Source organism: Equus asinus, chromosome X (assembly GCF_041296235.1).
Source record: "Equus asinus isolate D_3611 breed Donkey chromosome X, EquAss-T2T_v2, whole genome shotgun sequence".
In the NCBI taxonomy this organism is placed as follows: domain Eukaryota; kingdom Metazoa; phylum Chordata; class Mammalia; order Perissodactyla; family Equidae; genus Equus; species Equus asinus.
Window position 1 is genome coordinate 18,565,868 of NC_091820.1, and position 13,469 is coordinate 18,579,336.

At 42.9% G+C, this 13,469-nt stretch overlaps 1 protein-coding gene across 1 annotated transcript in view; it reads left to right on the plus strand.

The window, feature by feature from the left end:
* Nucleotides 1–13,469, plus strand: part of PTCHD1 (patched domain containing 1) — a 55,230-nt gene that overhangs the window by 23,772 nt on the left and 17,989 nt on the right. The window lies entirely within an intron of this gene.

The following is a 13,469-nucleotide window of genomic DNA, read 5'->3' on the forward strand; positions in this document are numbered from 1 at the left end:
AGTGTTTTGAGGACACTAGAAAACTCTAATTCCAGAGGCTTTGAGCATCATTAGACATCTTCGTTTAGGTCCCCCCAGAAGCTGACCTTGAAACAAGAAATCAAGTAAAGGTAGTTTATTTAGGAGGTAAAGGGCAACCAGAATGGGAGCAGGGCAGTGATACAGAAAGGAGAAGGAGCCTAAAAGGGTATGTGATCAAGCAAGCCATGGCTGTGGGCAACTGGAGCACAAGTCACTGGAGAAGCTCTGGGAACCAGTTTAAAACACACTCACCCATGAGGAAAACCACTCACGGGGAGGGAGCTGGGTATTTATATGCCAACTTCCATCTGTCAGTGGTTAAGGTCTGCTCCCAGGGGATGTCAATTCCCCAGTACTTCTGGCCTGCCAAGCAGATGGTAAAGTGGGCTCTTTGACAAAGAAGCGTGGGTGCTGGCATTCAAAGTCAGGCAGGTGTGCTCTCAAGAGAAGGACTAGAGGATATGAGCAGGATGCCAACCACATCTGCTGCAGAGGAACTTAAAGCAATTGGACAAGAACTTCTGTACTTCTATGGTCTATGACTGCACTTTAGAAGTGTACATACAGAAAAGTGAAAGGCCACACTTGGCTAGATCTGCACGTCTGCAAATCTATAATTAATAGACAACACATTAAGACCTACACCTGGAGAACGCAGTTCAAATGCTTAATCAGTACTGGGGATTTAAAAGTTGTCATCAAATTCTGCTACCTGGCTTACTCCCTGGGCTAAGCTGTCCAGACCTGTAAAAAGGTAGAGATGTCAAACTTCTGCCTCCTTCAAGCCAGTATGGCCACCGTGCTTCAGACCTTCATTTCACCAATGAAATACTTACTGCATTAGTGCTTTATTCCATCTCACTACCTCCGCTCTCTAGCCTTCCCAATCCAGCTAGCGCACTGCAGACAGAGTGATCTCCTTAAGGCACAGTTGTGATCATCTCATCCCCTGTTTAAAACCCTTCATTGGCTCCCAGTTCCCGCAGGATGAAGTGTGACTTCCAAGTTCAGCAGGCAAGGCCTCCTGTGATTTGGACCTTGCTTGCCTGTTTAGCTTTCTTCTCAGTTTTCCCACCAGCTTGAATCACTTCCATCTCCCCTAACATCCATTTTGTGCCACTGAGACTTTGCCCATGCTGTAGCCTCTGTCTGATATACTCTCTACACCAGTTCCATACCCCTATGCCAAGCCTCTATCCATGGTTTATTTCTCCTCATTCTTCAGGTGCTAATTTAGAAGTCACTTCCTCCAAGAAGTCTTCCCTGGTGCCTGCAAAGTTGACGTAGGTGCCCCTCCATTAATATCCAGTACTTCTCCCATTTTGAACTCCACACAGATTTTGTAATTGCCTCGTTGCTTGTCTGTATCTCCCATAGTTTGAATGCCCTGTGAGGGAAAAGCCGTATTTGTCTTGTTCACATGGCTTGACATAAGGTTTACTAATAGTTACTAATAAATATTCATTGAATGGGTGAATGGAAAGATACTCCCTCATCTGGCCCTCGTCTTCTCTCCAACTTTGTATTTCATTGCACTCCCCAGTGCTACACATACACGTTGTGCATGCATACACACACACTAACACTCTAGACTCCCTATACCCCCATTACACCTTTTAGCTACTCCTATCATAGAACTGTAACACTTTACTTCACTTTGTGGTTTGCCTGGGCTAACCAATTCTGAGAATCTGCCTCAAGTCCCTCCACTAGACTCTAAGTTTCTTGAGGGTAAAACTATGTCATAATGTCCTTTATTTCCCCAGAGTTTATATTAATGTCCAACATAGTGTAGACACTTAATACATGATGAGTAAATGGTTCATTGCTATAACTGGTGATGAAATGCAGAAAACTTTCTCTCCATGACCTCTAACTCCCAACAAAGCAAACATGCTCTGGCCTCCCACCTGCCACCCATCACAGACTTCACATCTGTGAGCCTTGAAAAATTTCATCAGCCAAGTCTGTGGGCCACTGTCAGCATTAAAGGAAGACAGAATCACCCAGAGAGACATCTTTGGACATGAAAGCAATCATTGCTCCTGGCTTGGAGAAGCCACATGTCAGTGAGACAACCAAGTGGAAGCCATCTGTCAATTCCAGCAGGGCCAGTGTGCTCAGGGAAGGTATATGGAATGTTCTAAGTGCACTATGGATGCACTCCACCTCTGCAGTAGTGAACAGAACTGGGCTACATGAGAGCTGAATCCTGCAAAACATTAGAGCCTTAACATGGAAGGAAGTTGTAATGGTGGGAGGGTAGGTGTGATTGGAAATAGAGATCGAGGGAGTTTTTCCAGATTCCTTTCCCGAGTCCTGTGTGATGACAGGATAGCATCACCTGCAATAGTCCAGGTTCCATCAGCAGTGATGGGTCTGCAAATCAAGGGATTGCCATCCCATGCCCACTGTGAGGCATAAATGGATGAAGTCACATCAGTGCTCACATCCTCTGAGACACGCATAGATATGGAGAACATCCTGCGTTGCTTGTGATGGTCCCACTTAAGCCTGGTGTTCCTGTGAAATTAATAGTGCCCTCTTGCACTCTCAAAAGTGTCCCAGTTTGGATGATAAATTATATGGTCACCCTACCCACCGAGGGCATTAGCAGCAGGGGCAGAATCTTCAGATAGACATGACATTGGATATAGATACATGGGAGTTTTTATATTAGTCTCTAAACTTTTCTGTATTTTAAAAAACTTTTCCCCTCCAAAAAAAGAAATCCAACAAACAAATACACAAGAAAAATTCAAACTACTCTATAATTAAGCATAACACATAATTATTTCAGTACCCAATCTCCTACCTAAATTGTTTCTCTACTCTTATATTTTTTGGATTATAGTCTAACCATATCCATTTGTCTAATGAGATCAGCCATTTGTCTGCAGTGTGTAAGCAACAGGACTAAATCCAATGTCATCTGTTTATTTAAGATGGAAATGATATGCATGTAGCACAGTAGCCTTTGGGTACAAATGAAGTATCATTTAATGTCACCAGAGAAAATATAAATTGGCAAGAAGGAGCAAACACTGAAGGTTCAGTCAGCACATCTTTGTTGGGCTTCCTCTGTGTGCCAGGGATACAGGATGGAGTGAAACAGTCCTTGTCCTCATGGAGCAGATATATTCTAGTGTTAAACTGCCTTTGAGGAGGGGTGATACCCAAAATCCGTTAGCACCCACAACTTCAATCTGATGTTTTGCAATAAATCCACAAATTGCCAGCCCTTTTCACTAATATGTTCTATAAAGTATTTTTTTTCTTTTTCCTTCTGTGTGTATTGAGGGGAGAGTCATATAAGAAACATATAAGATGCAAAGGATGTTATTTGGACTGATGACAGTCTTGTCTCTTCGCACATCTGTTTTCCTCGTCTCCAACTGGTTGCATGTGCTCATCATTGGTAACGGAGTTATGGCTTCTCTCTGAGTTCTCTGTCATAGGGCCTCACTGTTCAGTACAGTCAGTCTTGCTGCTCCTTCTAGGCTGCTTTGTTATGTTTGACCCCTTGACTTTGCTACATCATCACCAATTTTAACTCATAACTGCTGCTAACCATCTCATGCTGAGGCTTGACTGTGCTTAAGCAGAACACCCCATAACAAGTTTATCAATATCCAAATGGCCAAAGCAGAGAAATTAGGGGGTAAAGTCTACTTTGCCAAAGGAACTTCCATTAGGGGGCAGTCTTCTGAGCCTAGAATTTAAATCTTGGCTGATCCACTTACTAAATTTGTGACCGTGGGCAAGTTGTTTAAGCTCCTTGAGGCTCAGCTTCCTCAACTGTAAATGTGATATAACATCTACCTCCCTGAGTTGCTGTGAGGATTGAATGAGAGAACAGAAGCAGCATTCTTTGTACAAAGCCCACCACTATGTAAGCACTCAATATCTTTTAGTTTCCTTGTTTCACCCCCACCATGTTCCCTGCCTGGTCCCTGCCTGGTCCCTTCCCTACTGATGTGCCCAGTAATCTGCTGGGGCAGCTAACCTGAAAAAGATGGGATGATTTCAGGCTGGGAGCTTAATCTTGATTTAGGAGTACCAACTTTTAAACACGTACTATCCAGCTACTTTCTTCAAATATGTGTATTGACGCATGCTATTAACCTCATTTACTCATTCATCTCTCAGTAAAGATGTGAGCAAAAATCTGTCACCTTTACATTTCATTAAATATATTTTTCAAGAACTGAGGAGGTTCTATCAGTTAAAGAAAAACAAGCTAAGGGGGACAAGGCAAGAGAAAAATGGGTTTTTTTGCTTGTTCATTTTGTTTTTGCTAACAAACCTTTACTGGGTACCACTTGTGTGTCAGAGACTATATTGAGTAGTTTACAATAAATTTTCATTGATCCTCCAACAATCCTAATGAGATAGGTACCATTATTGTCCCCATTTTACAGATGAGGAAACCAAGGCACAGAGAGAGCTGTTAAGTAACATCTCAATGTCCAGGATCATACAGCTACTAAGTGCTAAATCTGACAACTGAGCCCAGGCAGTCTTTCTTCTCCACGTCACACTATGCCACCAATATTAACACCTCCCAGAAAGGTCAAGGCCCTGGCAAGCTGAATCACAGAAACTATCATAGCCTTGACCATTTGCTCTATAAGACCTCTTTTCAGATCTGGAGAAGAAGGCAGCAGCTGAGACACTCCTGTAATTTTTAAGGTCAGTAACTTTGTATGAGAACCTTGAGAACGGAAAAAATTATTTCCAGGAAAAAGAATGCACTATCAGGTGACACACTTTTATGAATTACATCAAGGACTCGCTCTTGTAAAGCTCACGGTCCATCATTCAGGAGTGCCATTACCATGTCATTAGGTGGAACTTTTTTCTTGTTTCTTCTTTCATCAGCCATAATTTTCATGGTTCTCAAGCTCAGTGCTCATTAGAAACTTAGTGAATCTTTTGAAGGAAAAAAATTGCCAAGGAGCTTATCTGATGGAGACACTTGTTCATAATTTTGTAGATTTAACATTGTTATTAATTATTTACAGTTTCAAATATTTCAGGGATGTGAGTTATATGGCATTTTATTTTTTTTCTTAAGCTGAAAATGCTTAAGTGTGAATTCCAGTTGCATGCAAGGGCTCATACCCACATTATCTGCAGCTTTGTTTTTGCTTGTGGAAAAGGGAATGAGTGGATATGTGAGATTTTTCCTGGCACAAAACTGTTGTCTTTTTCTTAAAAGCCTGTCCTGGTAACACCAGACTGTCTCTTGGAAACCGAATAAAATTGTCTGAAACCCCTCTAGGGGAGCTCCAGTTCTGACAGGAGGAGGGGCTAGGAGGAAGGAAGAACAGACCCTCACTGAAGGTCAGTTAGGTGAACCACATAAAATTGCCGATAGTGAAACACTTTTTCACCTGTAGAAATGGCAATTTCATATGGTTTAACCCAATACTAAATGCCAGGCCAGACACCCTTTATATGTTATCACACTTTATCCTCATAATGACCCTGTGAGGTCAGGTTTACCCCATTTTACAGATAATGAAATGGAATTAAATGCCTTAAGTCATTCTCTTAGTTTGGTTCCCCCAAAAGCTGACCCAGAGTCCAGGACTCAATACAAGTAGTATATTTGCAAGACAACCCCAGGAAGCACTGGTAAGGGGATGGCAATGTGAGATAGGGAAGCGAGGCAGTAAGTTATAGGGACATTGTCAAGCCAGTTACTCTGTGGGCAAATGGAGCCTAATCCTGCTAGGGAACTCTGGGAAACAGTGAGGAACACATGCCGGAGAGTCATCCCACCTTGGGGACATGGGAGCTGGGCTATTTATACACAAACTATTTTTAGCCATTGGTCCAGGCCGCTTGGGATTGAGATAGTATGTTAATGCCCCAGTATTTCCACATCAGGCTGGAAGTAGGGCAGGCATGCACTGAAGTGGTGAAGAGATAGGGGCATGGCCCAGCTGTGTCTGCTATACTCCCATTGCTAGAACTTAACAGAGGCAGGATTTGAACTTGTGGAATTCTGACCTCCTAACCCATGTCCTTCCCACTAAAGTACATGTTGTCCAATCCCCGGAAAGCTCAGGGCCTCCAGGAGCATCAGGAATCAATTCTAGGGTTATGTCCAGACAGCTGTAAGACACTAACCAGACGAGATACCATTCCATGCTGCCCTGCCGTGTAATAACTACATTTGTGTAGCCCTAGAGTTTACAAAACGCATGCACATCCATCACTTCATTTGGCCCTCATCATGTCCATGAGACAGACTAAAATCCATCCACTCACAAGATTATTATATTCATATGTTTAATCCATAACCGTTGAGTATGTGTTCCAGGAACTGTTCTAGACAATGGAGATGTAGAAGCAGACCAAACAGACCAACACTGCAGCATGGCACAACTCATATTCTAGCGGGGGCAGCTGAACAAAGAAACAAAAGAAACAGATAACTTAATGTCATGCCATAATTGGTGCCATGGAAAATTTAAAACAAGCAAAGATGATGGTGATGGCAAGGGATGCCATCTTTTAAATTGGGGTAGGATCAGGGAAAATGATTACACTTGAGCGGGAGAGTGAAGCAAGTGAGGCTATCTGGAAGAAATACATCCTAGGCAAAATCAAAAGATGGGCAGCGTGACTGGGGCCTGTTGAGACAGGCGTTTGGAGAGATCAGCAAGGGTAATATACCACCTTGTTGGCTACAGTTGGGACTTGGGTTTTGCTCTCGGCACAATGGGGAACCATTGGAGGATTTAGAGCAGGGAAGCGGCATGATATATGTTTTCAAAAGTGCATTTTTAAATCTCTAACTCATGTGACCAGCAAGACACAGAACCAGGACTCAAACTGAAGTCTTCTGACTCCTGATCCAGTGCTCTTCCCACTCAGGTCCACAGTTCTTCTCCAGACGTGGATGTCCTTGACATCCTGTCTTTTCTGTCCCTTGCATAGTTATTTGTGGTCTCCTGACCAAGTCTTAAAATGGCTGCTGCCTGTTCCCCAGGCGTTTGGCTTCTTGGGACCTCTCTTTGCCTCTTAGCCAGTCAGTTCTAACATTTTCCCATTTCTGAGAGCATCCTGTCCTTTTAAAGTTACCCAGCAAATCTCATGACCCACAAACTTGCTCAACCAGAGTTTAAGCTTAACCTTGATAGTCAAGTGAGGACAGCAGGATTAAAAAATAACCATTCTAATCAGAAAGTTTAACTTTACAGATTTCCAGGGGTCTTCATGATATCAAGGAATTTTTTTTTTTTTTTTTGCAATCGAGACCAAGTGAAATTTTCTCCCAGATTATGGGGGAAAAGAAAGTATTAGACCTGTGGCTCACCACATTCTTTCTTCTCCAGACCAACATGGAATCAGGCAAAAGTTGCCACGAGATGTTGTAGCTGCTTTTTCCTTCATCATTACTATTTTTTGTTTCAGAAATCTCATATTTATTTGCTTCAAATCCAAAGCTGCATTGTTTTTTCAGCCAAGGCTGCAAAGACAAACAGCCTGTTCAGGGAATTACAATGTGAGGCTGTCTTGGCTGCTTTTTAGTGTCAACACCCGCAATGAGAGTGTTTACCCCCTGGTAAAGCAAGGAGAAAAACAGAAACATTCCACTCTCCCAGACCTGCACTGGCACTACAGTACTGACACAGGTAATCATTTGTCTTTTGTCACTGGAGCAGGTCAGCATGACACCAGGCACACATGTACAGATGAAGCGTGTGGATAGATAGTCACTTGTTTGACTATCTCCACAGCTTAAATTTGGTGTCCTCCAAACATGTAATGTTTCAAAGGCAGAATGATATTTCTGTTCACTTATTAAGGGATGACTAACTTGCTTTTGGCTGCACTACAAATGAATCACGGTAACAATCCCCAACTTGCGACTTCTGGTGTTCTGATGTAATGCATTTCTATTAAAAGAAGAGGAAAGAGAGTGGGTGAGAGTGAGATCATGCAAAGACAGAACATAACACTGAGGGAGCTAGCGTAATTGATGAACTGCGGAGACCAGATCCATCCACTTCAAGGTGTTTGCTTGTGTCCTGGGTGAGGATACCTTGCCAGTCAGTTCCTACCCATTTACAGTGGCAGAATATAGACCCAGATCAAGACCTGGAATTTGGAGGGATTCAGTGAAGAAAACATTTTATTTGGGGGTGAAAAGCAGATATTCCTTGAAAGCATTTTTTAAGCGATTTTGATTTAGTGTCATCTTGAAGGTAATATTTGGGGGCAAATGATGTAGGTCAGAAAGGCAAACCCACAACCTCCCTTTTTAAATTGTTTTAATGTATGCAGCTTATTTGGGAGTGGTGGAAGGAGGGGGCGGGAAGGTGAGACAAGGAAGGGAAGACAGCCCATAAAGGTGATATCATCACACTGACTCCCCCTGGGGATCTGGGGAGCCCCCACTTCCTCTGAGTCTCCCCTCACAGGTGAGATTGCTGGGGGACAGCTTGAGGTGTTAACTGCCCTGCCTGGCTGAGTGGGCTTCCTGCCTTACTTCCCCCCCCTTTTCAACAAGAAACAAATACAAAAGGAACTGAAAGGTATTGTAAAAGATCCTCTGAACCCACAGGTATTTTTCCTATGTTAATCACTGCTCAGGAGCAGACACCTCCTTCCCCACAGATCCCTTCTGTACTCTCCTCTACAAGGTGCCCCTGCTGTCTTCTGAGGAAGATCTGAGTGTGCCAAGGAGAGGCAGAGAGGAAATTAGACTCTGGCCTGTCGTGACCGGCAGCACACACTGGCTTTGTCCCAGGCTCTGGCAGAAGGGGATTATAAGAGCCAGTGCCTCCCGAGAACGGGAAATCACTCGGAGAAGGGAACCTTTTTTTTTCTGTAAACCTATTTTCCCTACTCTCTGGTTTTCTTTCTGGATTTCATCTACTATCAGATGTCATTGACCTAAAAAGAACTTCAATGTGTTGGAAAAGCATACTTCAAGCAGACATAATAAATCTCAAATTGATATTTATTAAGTTAACTTTCTCTCACCCAGGATCTGATTGTATAGTTTATGGATGTCACTCATCTTAGAATTACGTCGTGTTAGAACCAAAAAGATCTGTCTGTAAAGATTAGCTAAACAAACCTCCTTTTTTACTGAAAAATCTGAGACCTCAAGAAGTAGAGTGACATTCCTAGGGTCTCTGACACTCCTACCTAAGCAGCCAGACTTGAAGCCAAAACTTCGTATCACTGGATTCTATTGTGCTCCACGGCCTTTTTTCTTGGTAAGCCTGTCTTTGAACAGTTTTATTTGGCAACTACAGAGGCTGGATGGAGAACAAGAAAAGTCAGTAAGCTCAAAACCCATCCCCTTCATTACCTGTTAATATTGGCATGTAATGTTGCCGTCTAAAGATGAGGTTTGCCTGTTTGGATTATTTCTGATCTCTCTTGACGGACCCAGATCCCCAAGTGTGGCCGCCCTACAGCTCAGTCATATCCATGGCCGGTCGTTTGAACCAGGTGGGCTGACACTTCTTCATCCTCACTCAAGTTCTAAAGTCGTGCTGGTCTAGGGCTAAGTGTCCCACTCTGGAGTGAGGCCTGATTTAGAATCCTGCATCTGCCCTTTACTTACTGAGTCATCTTAGGTAAGTTACTGACATTCTCTAGGCCTCAATTGCTCCAGCTATAAAATGGGAATAATGATTTAATCATTTCCATAGAGTCTTATATTGAATAAAGTTTTAAAACTGCATAGAAATTACTTAGCAGACTTGTTACTATCATCATCCTTAACCTGAGGGGTGAGGAGAGCAAAGAAGCTAACAATTTAAACAATATGTTCAGAGCCTTAGAATGAATCTCAATTTAACATTCAGTTCTGGCCTCTTTGGCAGCAAATACAATAATAAAAAATGTTGTGATCGGGATTGCCACTGGATTAGGCTTTACTGGTACAGAGCTCTTGGTGGTGTCTACTGTTAGGATCTTTCCTTTCTTTTCGATGTTGTATCTCTTATGTGTGTGATTTTCCATGTGTGAGTGTGAGCACCCTAAATTCGGGGAAATTATCCTATTATTGACAACACAGTAGATTTAATGAGTACTCACTGAATGTGTGTTGAGGGAATAATCCAAAAGCTATACATTTTTATAGAAACATGGATCATATGTTGATTCACAAGACAGATTCAGACTACATGAAGGGTCCGAACTGTTACTTTGTCATTTTCCCCTCCTTTTCTGAGAAGAGGGTCACTTGCTTAGCTCAGTAACAAGCTTGTGTGAATTGAGGCTGTCCATTTTGTGGACTGAGGTGTCATGGTCACCATTTCACGACCATGTTTTGATGTCTTCCTGTCTGTCTTTCCCTATTCTGCCCCCAAGAGCAAGGATTAATTTAAAGGCAAAGGTGAGGGGGCTGGCCCCATGGCCCATTGGTTAAGTTCACATCCTCTTCTTGGCAGCCCAGGGTTCGCCAGTTCAGATCCTGGGTGCGGACCTACACACCCCTCATCAAGCCACGCTGTGGCAGCAGCCCACATAGAAGAACTAGCATGACTCACAACTAGGATATACAGCTGTGTATTGGGGCTTTGGGGAGAAAACAAAAGAGGAAGATTAGCAACACATGTTACCTCAGGGCCAATCTTCCTCACCAAAAAGCATACCTTTAAAAATAAAAAGGCAAAGATGAAATCACTGTAAATTAAGTTGTCAACATTTTTACCTTTTCTTTTTCACTGCAGAAATTAAAAGTAAGTATAAAGCCCAAAAAAGCATAGCTTCGAACTCTGGGTTCCTTTTTTCGCTGTGAATATATCTAAGGAGACCTACTCATGTCTCTACTGTGCTGGTTGGGGCTCCTTTAGGAAAGCACACTAGTGCCTTCTAAAACCTGATACAGGTAGATGTCCAGGTAACATGTGCAGTGTGTCTGCCCATGGCTATGTGGACAGCCAAGAGTAGATTGTGTGTGTACTTGATGTGTAGTTGTAAGAACCAAAGATCAGAACTGAGTAGTTTCAGAAGTCACAGATTCTCCTTTCCCATGTCTCTTATTGTATTCTCACCTCTTATCCCACAGTAGAATCCCACAGACTCTCCCTGCCAGGTGGGTGGCCTCAGCCACCTCCTCTCTGGCTGCTTTGTCACTCAGCATTTCCCTGCCACTCAGAGGCAAGAGTAACACATGTTCTATCTACCCACCTCTCCATCAGAAATTCAAAGCAGCTGCATCTCACAGCAGCTCTGGTACTGAGAGTTAAGAAACCTTCCCTCTCAAACTTCAGTAACATTCTCATTTTCCAAGCCTCCTTCCTATGATGTGGTGATACAGGAGTTAACATAGTGTCCTTTTCTTTAGTCTGTGGTCCCAGGGGTCATTGCAGTAGATCTGCAGAGTTGGCAGATCATTAAGTAGTTTACAACTCCGCACCCAGCAGGGCATGGGTCGCCTTAGAGAATGGATGGAAAATATCCCCTTGCTATAATTGGGTTCAGCCCTGTGGCTTAACACCATCTTATTTGGCAATCTTTTTCTCTTGACATATTTAGTAATCACTCTAAGGGAGATTTATTAGACTGTTCATGGGAACAAACAATGCACTAAATATTACACATATGCATGCTTTCAATACCACTCCTTTTCTAGCCTATTCTGAATCTTTCCCCAAAGTATCTTTTAACTCTTATCAAAACTCTGTCTTGTCTTTAAATTCCTCTTGGTTCTTCTCTCCTCCAAAATAACCTTTTATATTTTTGATTTTTTTTTTTTGTAGTTAAGAGTTCTTTTAATCAAAATTCATTGGGCTATGCTTAGAAAAGAATGGATGAATACACATTCTCACAGTTTAAAACCACTGAAGGCATTTTGCTCATCATTAATCTCAAAGCATCAAAACAAAAATTTAGCATATGGTTAGAGTTTTGTGAAAATTGTCTCCTAGGTATCTCTGGGAAATCAAGAGTGTGTGTGTGTGTGTGTGTGTGTGTGTGTGTGTGTGTGTGCACACGTGCGCGTATGAAGGAAAGAACTCAAAATATTTAAACGGGACGTAATACAATGAAGTGTTTCCTGAACCTGGAGTTGGTGCCCATAAGGAGATTTAGGGGAGGGAGTACTGAGAATTAGGATTAACAGCTCATGCTCTGAGCTAACTAAAGGACTCTGACAGCTGGTGCACCTCAGACATTTTCAAAAAGCATAATAAATATCCCACTCACCCTGGCACATGCACAGCAAAATGTCTTAGCAAATAATCCATCTAGAGCAGATTTAAGAGAAAATATATCAGGGTCATGGAGACGCTCAGATGTTTATGAGTTATAACGGCACAGCCACACTATGGCAACTCTGGATGTTAAGCTTTATTCCCTTTAGGCATGAAGTGTTCTTCTTCATTCATCAGATATGCAATGATGGCTATCTCTGCTCTTGGGAAAGCCCACTCAGTGCTAGGCACGGTCCTAGATGCACTCATTCACTTAACACTCAACTACATGTCTACCATTGGTCTCATTTTGCAGACTAGCAATATTTCACAGAGAGAAGGCCTTATTTTTCTCACCTTAGACTATAGATTACACACACTCCTATATATCTGAACTTGAGCACTTGTGATTTTTTAGGGGTGGGGCGGTAAAAGCACAAGTTCAGGAATTAGTTGCTAGCAAGAACCTTCATTCAGTTGCTGGCATTGCCAACCTATGGTGAGGGGCTAGAGGCATGGGTTCTGGAGCCAGACTGCCTGGTATAGTCCAGCTCTCTCTCCTCGTATGTGTGTGACCTTGGGCAAGTGACTTGGCTTCTCTGTGTGTCAGTTTCCTTGTCTGTAAAATGAGGCTAGTGCTTGTACTTACTTCATAGTTTCTTGTAAGGATTAAATGGATGAATCTGTATAAAGAGCCTAGAACTGTGCCTGGCATGTAGTCGGGGCTGTTAAATGAGTGCTTGTGTTCCCATGTGCACTTTGATTGCAGGCATACAGAACCTGGGCATGGCAACTTTGACTTAGGCGAGGTGTGTGGAATAAATCGCACTGTGCTACTTTAGCATGATTCCCAGCCAGGCTCTTGCAGTTACAGCTCACATCCCATATAAGCAGACGAGGAAAGTCAGAGAATACAAGGGCCCTCAAGGTGAACCTCTTGTCTTTTACAGCACGGAATGATTGAATTGGATGGAAATCATTTAGCTGCCCTACAAATCGGCAGCAAGGGACAGGGCTGCGGAGGGCCTCTGCACTTGGAATTGCACCTTAGTTCACTTTTTTTTTTTTTTAAAGATTGGCACCTGAGCTAACGACTGTTGCCAATCTTTTTCTTTTTCCTTCTTCTTCTCCCAAAGCCCCCCAGTACGTAGTTGTATATTCTAGTTGTGAGTGCCTCTGGTTGTGCTATATGGGATGCCGCCTCAGCATGGCCTGATGAGCGGTGCCATGCCTGCGCCCAGGATCCGAACCTGTGAAACCCTGGGCTGCCGAGGC